Raw genomic sequence first — 11,635 nt, forward strand, 5'->3', positions numbered from 1 at the left:
GGGTTTCTCCGGAGTCCTGTGAGGGTTAGAATCCCTCCCTTATTTTTTTTAAATGAAACCTTGAGCTTGTAAGCTAGTTACCTTGGTAGTTTTTTGCGGGGAGTCTTTGTTTTTTTATCTTCCCACCCTCCTGCTTCAGTGCTGAGGCCTGAACCCAGGGCCTTGCACTTACTAGGCAAGCATTCTACCACTAAGCTAAATTCCCAACCCACTGAGCTTGAAAGCTTATGGCCTTATTTCATGAAGCCTTCATGGAAAGCTAAGCAGCACATAGGAAGCACTAAGCAATGATTGATGAAATGAGTGAACAAATGAATAGAATTAGCCTATGGCAGGTCTCTGTGTGGAGCAAGTGTCAACACTGACATCATCCCCCATTCATTACTGTTCACTTTGCTCTCCAGTCTCTTGATTCCCTTGTTGGTAGATGTCCTAAATGTGGGTGTGTTGGGGGAAGGAAAAGGCTCTCGGTTAGTTTCCACTGAAATTGGAACTAGAGGGATATTTTGAGCACTTTCCTCTATATTTGAATGGGGAAAGTAAAGAGAAGTTGTGATCCAGATTTGTGGAGGGCATAAGGCCCTTGTGTTCACAGATAAGCACTGGGGAATCCAGGAATGTTAAACAAACAGGGTTGTCTCCTCAGTAAAAGAGATGTGTAACCTGCTTTCTACCCAGAAGGCTCAGAATGGATGTAGTTAATTGACTGAAGACCTATAGAGCCAGGCCACACCTGACTACCCAAGACTCTTATGCTTATCTCAATCATTCTTCTTAGACCTTTATCTTGAGCAGTGTTTCTTAGTCAATTTATAGAACTCTCCTTTATGGAAGAGGTCATATGTACCTTGCAAAGGGTTTTGATGTAGTCATGCCTTAAGTTTTATTTTGCACGTGGGATTGAGTTGTCACCAGGAAACTTTTTTCCAAAATCATACTGTACTTAAATATGTCTAAAACAAACTGCCAGTGTCAGACTCCAGAAGGATGAATCAGCACCAGATACTGAGTCATGATGAACAGAACTTTCTTCTTGCCTCACACCAAGCATTACTATGCCAACCCTGGTGTCTGTAGAGACCCCCACATAGATTCCCTTCTTCAAATTATTTAATAGGAAATGTTTGCTATTAACTACATTCTCTCTCTCCCATCTTTCTCTGCACATATTCATCTTTTTATGTGTGCACTACACGTATGCTCTTCAGTGGCTCTCCACCTTGTCTTTTGATGCCACCTCTCACTGAACCTGGAGCTTCCTAATTTAGATAAGCTGGCTAGTCAGTGAGCCCCAGAAGTTCTCTTGTCTCTGTGATCCTACACATAGTGTTGAGATTTACAGACATGCAATGCCATGCAGGCTTTCTGTGTGGGTTCTGTGTATCCAAATGCAGATCCTCACACTTGTATGATAAACACTTTACAACTGAACCATCTCCCCAGGTCCAAATTAGATTCTTCAAATTTCAAAACTGTATGTTTCACTATTTTTCATAAACCTATAAGTGTTCACTATGAACACAAGGTCCCATCCCAGTCTGACCAGGCATTCATTTTCTTAAGATATAAATAGTTTAATAGAGAAGCCCTATTCACCAGTGGGATGACTATTAACCTAAATGAACTGCATGTTACTGGATGTATGAATGTTGTGATAAGTGAATGATGAGTGAAGGCTCTGTTCCACGACACATTTATAAAGTAATCTTTCCATTTTAAGCTATTTACACATGGATTAAAACTTACAAATATAAAATAATATAAGTGATGCAATTATTAGAATGAAGTCTGGTATGTTTCCCAAATTATTTCTGATGACGTTGTACATTTCTGGATTTATAGTTTTAATAATCAGATTCAAAATGCATTAGAATGACAAAAATTGGGGATTATGTAAAGGTAGGATATGTCCTAGTCCTATAAGCAGTTAATCAATCTCTGACTTAAGTAGACTTTGAGACACCACCTTGCAAAAGCAATGAGCATTTGAGTGATGAGGAGATGACAATCTTTTCTGACACTAAATTCTAAGGCCAAACTGTCACTTTGTTTTAATGAAGTAGTAAAATATTATACACTATAAAAATGTGTTCTAAGACCATTTTAAATTAAGTCTAATTCCTTGAATGAATACTTACTCCCTCTGCCTTCAGATCTCCATTTCCTTTGGCTTAAATATGTGTGATCTGTGTTCAGAATAAACTTTTAAAATAAGGTTTAGAATATGTCTTGGAGGAATTGAACCTGGCCTGGGAAGAGGTATCAGCAGGTAATTGCACTTTCTGTGCTGACAGAAGGACCTGTATTCAACTTAGTAGGACCCATGTGAAAACCAAGAAATGTCAAATAGATATAGCCGCATGTGTACAATAGTCACAGGGTATAACCATAGCACTGTGGGAGAGTGGAGGCAGGACAATAACTGGGGCTTGCTAGCCTCCAGCATAGTACCAGGTTTGGTAAACAACCATCTTTGGAACTGGAGAGATGGTACAGCAGTCAAAGCTCCTTCAGGAAAGCAAGAAGACCAGAGTTTGGATCCCCAGAACCTAGCTAAATGCCAGGTGGGCATGGCAGCCCACATGTAAGTCTGGTCTAGGAAGATGGGGAAGACAGGATTCCTGGAGCAAGCTGCTAATAAAATTATCCTTATAGGCTAGCTTTGGGTCTATTGAAAGATCCTGCCTCAAAGAATAAGATGGAAGAATGATTGATAGATTACTCCCACATCAACCTCAGGCCTCTACACACATGAACACAGCTGCACATATATGAGTCCACACACATGGGTATATGAATACCCACATGGATGTACACCACAAACTCATAAGCATGGAAACAAACAAACCAAAAACAGGACAGTGTTTCACAGAACAAGGCATATATTGATAGCGCAAGAGGCCTGGTGTCTTCCGTGGGCCTCCCCATATGCACAGGTGTACCTACCCTAACACACTTATACAAATGGCACACATGCGTTTTTGTGCACATGAAAGAAACTTGGACCCTAGAAAATGTTTTTGTTTCTCCTGAAAACCCATTTCTTTCTGATCCCTGGAGAGAAAGACAGTTCAGTGTTTTCTTTAGCGCAGTACAGATGAAGGCAGTGATACTTACACCCTCTTTCTCTTCTCTAGACTCTAGGTTTCTGTTTTTAGACTTTCACACAAGAAAGTCTTTCCAGAGTTTCCTGCTGCTCCTTTGTATGTGCTTAGGCCCAATGTTTTAGCAGAAGACGAGAACAGATCTCCAGAGCGGCTGTGGATGGTAATAGCATCATCACTGAGAGAACTAAAAACATGGGTATAGGGGAGAGAGGCTGAGCAACCATGCTGGAGAGACAGGGACTATAGAATCTGAGTGTTGGTAATCAGATATATGATTCCTTTCCTTCAGTTCAGGCCTCTAGCTTGGTAATCCTCCTTCCTGAATTGTAGCAGTACTATGCAAATTCTCTGTTGGATAGTTTTTCATGCAGCATCTATACATGTCTTCTTTTTCAATCTCAGCCTGTTCTCACGAATAGTAATTTTCTTGGGGCCTGCAGAGATGAATCAGCTGTCAGGAGAAATTTCTGCTCTTGCAGAGAACCTAGGTTCAATTCCCAACACCCATGTGGTGGCCCCAACCCTCTGTAACTCCAGTCCCAGGAGATCCAGCAGCATCTTCTTGTCTCCTCAGGCACCAGCCATGCAAGTGATGCACAAACATGAAAGCAGGCAAAACACCCATACACATACATTTTAATTAAACAGAATTTAAGATAAACATTTTAAAAGTTTGTTAAGTAGTATTCATTACTTGTAAATATTGCATAGCTTTCATTCCCTTCTAAATCAGAGTAGTCCTTAAGGCAGGCATTTTACTGCTGCCTTGTATGTTTCATGGCATCCAGCATGGACCTCTCTTCTCTTTATAGACTGCTTGGACACATTCATATTTTCTGAATATGATGGACTGCTAAGAGAGTGAAGACTGAAGAAAGAAACATAGCTGGGGGTTCCACAATGCCAACTTCTTCAATAACAACCCTCTAAATGATTCAATGAAGCTGTATCTTTGCTTAGATCCTTAACTCAGCCCCTCTTTTCCCTTTCCTCATTGTATCACTCGGCTTCTCCCAAATGTAGCTCAACATTTACTTTCTTTGAATGGCTTCTGCTTCTAATTCTTTTCTACTCTGGTAGCCACTTTAATTTAAAGTGAGTCAACTTTTGAAGGTTTTGTTTTTTCTGTCTCAATGTTGTTTCTATGTGAACTGGAAGAAGTGATTCTGGAACATTATTTTTTTCAATTTGCTGATTATAGAATGGCTGGCACTTTGTAACACCTCAATAAATGGTGACTTTTTCCCTATGTAGCAGCGTCAAATGTACCGAAAGTTATCCTGTGAGCTAGTCACCAAGGGACCAATGTGACTCTAGTGATATATCAGTTCAAAATTGAGCATAGTAAAGTGATATAAAATCTAGTACCTTTTAGAACAACAATGCTGATGAAGACCATAAAGGTGATGCAGTCACCCTGGAAAAGCAAATGTGGTATACACAGAATAGACCTGACTTTCCTAAGGCCTAACAGCTAATTCAAAAGCAACACTTCAGTCTGAATTGTCCAAGTCAAATGCCCTTATGACACTGCCTTTGTACCTCTGCTCTTTTGTGGATCAATACTTCTTAAACTATGAACACTTCTTGATGTTGAATTCCTAAAGTAGTCTGGAAAGATTACCTTCATTCTTTTCCTTTGAGACTTAAGTCTTCTGATAAAATATTTATGGCAGCTCATCTTTTGTAGACCACCTTCAAAGCTTCTCAAATCTGTTGAGTCATTGTATGTGGACAAATTATTTCTGAAGTCATAAGATAAACAAGGCACATTCTCTGGAAACTTTTCCATATTAAAGGGCAATGATATATTTATAATAAAGGTCTTTCTAAAAGTTTCAACTTATGGTTCTTAAACATTGCAGACCTATTCTCCATGGACAACATTCAGCTGAAATAGAGAATGTCATGTTACCTAACAGGCTGCAATGCAACTGCAGTGACACTTTATAAAATGATCTAGGGTCTATTGTATAACTGCCTTTTACCTTGACTTTCTACCAATTTTCCTCTTTGTGCTCCCCACCATTTTACAAAGTGTTGCTCACAGTGTGTAGCAAAATCCCTACTCATTGTAAGGCACTCTCCTCTGCTCCAAGCTGCTGTCATCTTTATGATCACTATGCCTACTTGCAAGAGTCCATTATCATTGAGCCTGTGAGTTATTAACATCAGCTCTAGTAGGAATGGACAGGAGGGTCATTGGTCCCTCACATGACATCCCAACTGCTCCTCTCAGCCACTTGTATTCAATTCTGCCCTACTTGTATATGGCTTCCTAGCCTCGGGGAGAGAATAATATGTATAGGCTAGGGAAAACTAGATGACTGGGGCTCTTTGCTGGTACAGGGAAGCCATCTTCCACACTGGGTAAAGACTTTCCAATACAACTGCTTTGGGGTCACCTGTATGTTGATGGGTTCGTGGCTCAGTTGATGTCCAGGTTTCTCTTTCCATAGCCTGCAGAGTACCTTCTCATGACAACAAAACTAGAATGTAGGGGTAAAGGCTCTATGAGCTCAACCTCTCTACATTTAATGAGCAGTGTAGATGTTGTCCTTGGCAATGAGGCCATGCTGTCAGCTTTCAGAGAGGGACTTTTGTCTTAGCAGCAGCCTGAGTTATTTAGGGATCTCCATGGGACCTCCCTTGGCCAACAATTCAACCAAACGCAACCTAGTCCCACCACTGGAAGCCTTGCCTGGTTACAAAAGATGGCCAGTTCAGACCCCATGTCCTCCATTACTAGGAGCCCTCATTAGAGTCACCCTCATAGGTTCCTGGAAGTTTCCAGTGTACTAAGTTTCCACACCACCCTTCCAATGTCTCCCAATTCCAGCTATCTCTCCCAGCACTCTCTTCCTCCATGTCTCCCTACAACCTGATCCCTCCCACTCCTATCCCCTTCCACTCCCATCTATTCTACTCCCCCTTCCCAGGTAGCTCAATGAGTGTACCCCCCAGCCTTCCTCTTAATCTAACCTGTTGAGTCTGTGGATTGTAGCTTGATTATCCTTCACTTAATAGCTAATATCTACTTATAAGTGAATACATATCATATTTGTCTTTCTGGGTCTGGGTTACTTTACTCAGGATGATTTTTTTTGTTCAGTCCAGAAGGGAGTGGACACAGAGACCCACAGCCAGACATTATGCAGAGAAAGAAAGAGTCTATATTGGAAGTCTCTGTTTATCCTCTCCCCTCAGAGATCAGGACCTCCCCTCCAAAGGAAGGTAAGATTATAGGAATCAGAGGGGATGGAGGTCACCAGAAGAACATGGCCCACTGAATCAACTAAGCAGGACTTATATGGGCTCATAGAGACTGAAGCACAGGGCCTGCATGGGTCTGCATCAGGTTCTCTGTGAATATGTTATGGCTGTTAGCTTGGTGTTTTGGGGGGACTCTTAACAGTGGGAGCAGGTGTATCTCTGACCCTTTTGCCTGTCCTGAGACTCTTTTCTTCCTATTGGGTTGCCTTATCTAGCCTTGATATGGGGACTTTTGCCTTGTCTTATTGTACTTGTTTTGTTCTGTTTGCTGTCACCTCTCGGAGCTCTGCTCTTTTCTGAAGAGGAAATGAAGAAGGAGGGGATCTAGGAAAGAGGGGAGGTAGATGGGCTGGAAGCCTACAGAGTGGGAGAGGATCTTCACCAACCCCACATCTGGCAGATTGCTGATTTCCAGGATATGTGAAGTGCTCGGGGAACTAGACATCAGAAAACCAGGTAGTCCAATTGAGAAATGGGTTATAGATCTAGACAGAGTTCTCAGAGGAGTAATCTCAAATGGCTGAGAAACACTGGAAGAGGTGTTCAGCATCTTTGGCCATCATGGAAATGAGGATGGGGTGACTCTCTGGTTTCATCTTACACCTGTCAAAATGGCTGAGATCAAAGACACAAGTGGCAGCTCATGCTGAGGGGGCAAGGGGAGCACTACTCCATTGATGATGGGAGTGCATTCTTATACAGTCATTTTGGAAATCAATATGGTAGTTTCTCAGAAAGTAAAGAATCTATCTACCTCAAAACCCAGCTATACCACTCTTGGGCTTATATCTAAAGAATGCTCAATCATACCACAAGGACACTTGTTCAGCTGTTCTTAGCAGCTTTGTTTGTAATAGCCAAAACCAGGAAACAACCTAGATGTCCCTCAACCAAAGAATGAATGAATAGGGTGTGGTGCATTTACACAAGGAAGTATTATTCAGCTGTTAAAAATAATGACATCATGAAATTTGCAGGCAAATAGATGGAGATAGAAAGGGTCATCCTGGGTGAGGTGGCCTGACCCAGAAGGACAAACATGGTGTGTCCTTACTTGTAAGTGGATATTAGCTGTAAAGTAAGGGATGACCATGCTACAATCCACAGACCCAGAGAGGCTAGGTAACAAGGAGGGCTCAAGGGGTATGCTCTGATCTCCCTAAGGAGGAGAAATTAAAGTTGATTTCATGGGTGGACTCGATGCAGTTGGGGATGGGAACATGAGGGATTGGATTGTGGGAATATGGACAGGGAGAGTACTGAAAGAGCTGACTGGAAAGGAGGTCATTTCAGGGTCATGTAGAAACGTGGTGCAAGGAAAACTCCCAGGTATCTACAAGAATGACCCCAGCTAAGACTTATAACAAGAGTGGACATGTAGCCTGAACTGGCCATCTCCTGTGACCAGGAAAGACTTCCAGTGGAGGGACTGGGACACCAACCCATCTACATAACTTTTGGCCTAAAGTCTGTCCAGCCTGTGGGATGGGCTGGGGTAAGAGTGGTGCAGAGATTGAGGGCGTGGTCAGACAATGATCGGTTCAGCCTGAGACCCATTGGCCAAGAGAGCACACCCCTGACACTGCCTGGAGTGGCAGAACCCAGAGGCTGCATGGCACAGAGAACAAGGATATAACCAAACAAATGGAAAAAAAATGTCAATGAAATGATGCCTAACTATATTTTCTATATTCATAGATTGGTACCTAGCCCAATTGTCATCAGAGAGACTTCACCCAACAACTGACAGAAACAGATACAGAGATAATGTGATTAAATCCCTAGCAACACAGAGAATCAGCTTAATGATTAAAGGAATTTATCTGGGGGTTAACTCACAATCACGAGAGATTTATCATAGGGTCCAGGAAAGCTGAGCTATGTCCCAAGCTGAACGGCTTGGTCCAAGATCTCAGCATCCAAAACATGAGGTAGCCAAGAGAGAACCACATACTTGCATCCCAGGTCTTAAGATTCCCCGGTGGCCATGCCCCAGGGGCAGGTACCTCAAAGTCATAGGCAGGTGTAACAGCTACAGTTGCCTCTCTAGGGGCGGTGCTTCAGGGTATGGCTCAAACAGCCACCCATTACACAGAGACCTAGAGTAAAATATTAAGCAGTGCTCAGGGAATCCTGCTGAAGAGAGGAGCCAGAAGTGTCCAGAACATCACAAGAAAACCCACAGAATCAACTAACCTGGGCTCACAGGAGCTCACAGAGCCTGAACCAACAACCAGGGAGCCTGCATGGTCTGACCTAGGCACACTACATATATGCGACAGTGTGTAGCTTGTTCTTCTTTTGGGACTCTTAACAGTGAGAGTAGGGGCTTCTCTAAATCTTTTTCTGGCTTTTAAGAACCTAGTCCTCATACTAGGTCACCTTGCCCAGCCTTAATAGGAGAGGAGGTGCTTGGTCTTACTGCAGTTTGATATGCCATGTTTTGTTGATTTCCATGGGAGGCCTGTCCTTTTTTGAACAGAAACAGGGAAGGAGTGGATTGGGGGTGGTGGGGAGAGGGAAAGTGCAGGGGAGGGAATGGGGGAAAAAACTGTGGTCAGGGTATAAAATAAATAGATAAGCTTAAGATTAAAAAAATAAAAACAAAAATAGATTAATTTTTAATAAATTAAAAGGAAAATATTTTAAAGATTTATTTTATTTTTTATGTTTTTTTTTTTTTGAGAAAGAGTCTGACTATATAGCCCTGCCTAGCCTTCAGTTTTCTATATGAAGTAAGGTAGCCTCTAACTCACAGAGGTCAGCCGGCCTCTGCCTCCTGAGTGCTGGTATTAAAGGTGTATGCCACCATGCCTGGATAGTTTATCACTTTTTATTTATATAAATATGGATATGGGTGCGTTGAGTATATGCATGTGGTTACAGGGGTCCTCAGAGGCCAGAGTTTCTGAAACTGGAGTTACAGGCAATTGTAAGCCACTTGTGGTGAGTGCTGGGGAACTGAACCCTGGTCCTCTGCAAGACAGTATATGCTTTTAACGCTGAGCTATGCTCTCGTCCCTTAAGCATTAAAAAATATTATAATAATCTCCTTTGTGTGTGTATGTGTGTGGGAAAGGTTGGATGTGTGTGTGCACATTCCATGGAAGACATGCAGAGGTCAGAGAAGGACTTGGAGAGTCTTTCTTCCATTAAGCTCTATGGGTTCTGGAGATGGGACTGTGGCCATGGCACTTGGCAGCAAGTGTCTTTATCCATTGAGCCTTCGCACTCCTAACACAATCTTTAGACTCTCTTACTTAAACAGTGGTGGGTTGGTGGCACACACCTTTAATTCCAGACCCTGGGAGACAAAGGCAAGCAGATCTCTGTGAGTTCAAGGCCAGCCTAGTCACAGAGTGAGTTCCAGAACTGCCAGGGCTACACAGAGAAACCCTGCCTTGAAAAACCAAAAAGAGAAAAAAGAAAAGAAAACAGTTATGTATAGCATGTTATATTTATAGAATAACTAACATTTATGTTTATGGCATTCAGGAAGAAGGCAGAAATGTTATTATGAGCCTAAAGAGTTAAAAGATAATAAACTGCATTGAAATGTTCTTTTCTCATGATCCAAACCCTTTATTCTCCACACAACTGTTCACTGAGACAAAATTTGAACAGCCTCTAACCTGCTGCTGCCTGTTCACTCGCTCACAAAACTCACAGCACGTCTTGATTTACCCACTGCTTTTTTTTACATGGCTGTAATGACTCCATTCTCAAAGTCTGTGTGATGTGAATCAGGAGGCCTAAGGCGAGACATGAGCACAGAGAACGCAGATCACGTGGAAAAGTCAAAGCCTGGTCACCAAGCTCAAAGTCGCTGATTGAAGTCAACATCTTTCACTTTTCTGTGGCATGTTCTCCTGTGACATACAGCACAGACATATGTGTTCCGGTGCATATAGCTGGAGCACTAAGGCATGTGTTCTTTCTGGAATGATTTTACTTGTAGCAAGGTGACAATTATTTTACTTTAATACCATCTGAAAACACTTATTAGAAAACAGATTTCCACATTTTGATACTGATTAAAATGTCTAACGTTTTATATATATTTATTTTATGTGTATGAGTGTTTTTGCCTGCATGGTGTGTGTGTGTGTGTGTGTGTGTGTGTGTGTGTGTGTGTGTGTACGCGCACGTGCGCACTATGTGTATGCTTGGTCCCTGTGAAGGTCAGATAAGTGATTTGTATCCCCTGGAACTGGAGTTGCATGTGTTGTGAGCTGCTGTGTGAATGCTGGGAATTGAACCTGGATCCTCTGCAAGAGCAGCCAGTGTTTTTAACAGCTGAGCTGTTGGGGTTCATAGAGGTTTTTTAGTGAGATCTGTGCTTGCTTTACACAGAAGGGCTGCATAAGGGGATGGATTGACCACATAAGTTTGGAAGGGTCTGCACTTGGCTGTGCTAGGGGGAGATCTTTTGCTCCACCCCTTAGCATTTCTATAAATAGCCCTTTAGAAGAGACAAAAGGAGCTGGTGGGTTTTGACCCAGACCCTCCCGAGGCTATCTTGTGTTTCTATCTGTGTCTCTCTATATATATTTCTATCTGAATATTTCTCATTTCTCCCTGCTTAAGAGTGCCCTGGGGGAAAAATTGGGGTGAGAGCCAACCAACTCTCCATCCCAACAGCCTAAATAATTTAAAAGACTAAAAACGACAGGCATTTCCATCAGAACCAAAATATGGAAATCTGTTTTTAATAAGAGTTTGAATAATGAGAGAACAAAATTTCATTGTAATGACTAGCTTTTTTTTTTTAAGATTTATTTATTTATTATGTATACAGCATGTGTATGACTACAGGCCAGAAGAGGGCACCAGATATGATTACAGATGATTGTGAGCCACCATATGGTTGCTGGGAATTGAACTCAGGACCTCTGGAAGAGCAGCCAGTGCTCTTAACCTCTGAGCCATCTCTCCAGCCCTGCAATGACTAGCTTTTAACTATTTAGGTTCATAACATATCAGATGCCTCTGCCTGTAGGAGGTGGTATATTCAGCGCTCACATATTCTGACAGAGAGAGCTCTAAACTCATGTAGCCCTTCACACTCGCCACATCTTCTGTCAGCCTTCAGAGCTTTCTGCTGCTGTAAACGATGAGCCTCATCAGACCAGAACTGTGAGGTAAGTTCATGAAGGTCTGCTAACCAAGAAAGTCACTAACCAGCAGCAGACTATTGTACAAACCCATGAAAATCAATCTTTATACATAAACCCTCTGAGATCTGAAGATTTCTT

Source organism: Peromyscus maniculatus, chromosome 21 (genome assembly GCF_049852395.1).
Source record: "Peromyscus maniculatus bairdii isolate BWxNUB_F1_BW_parent chromosome 21, HU_Pman_BW_mat_3.1, whole genome shotgun sequence".
Classification (NCBI taxonomy): domain Eukaryota; kingdom Metazoa; phylum Chordata; class Mammalia; order Rodentia; family Cricetidae; genus Peromyscus; species Peromyscus maniculatus.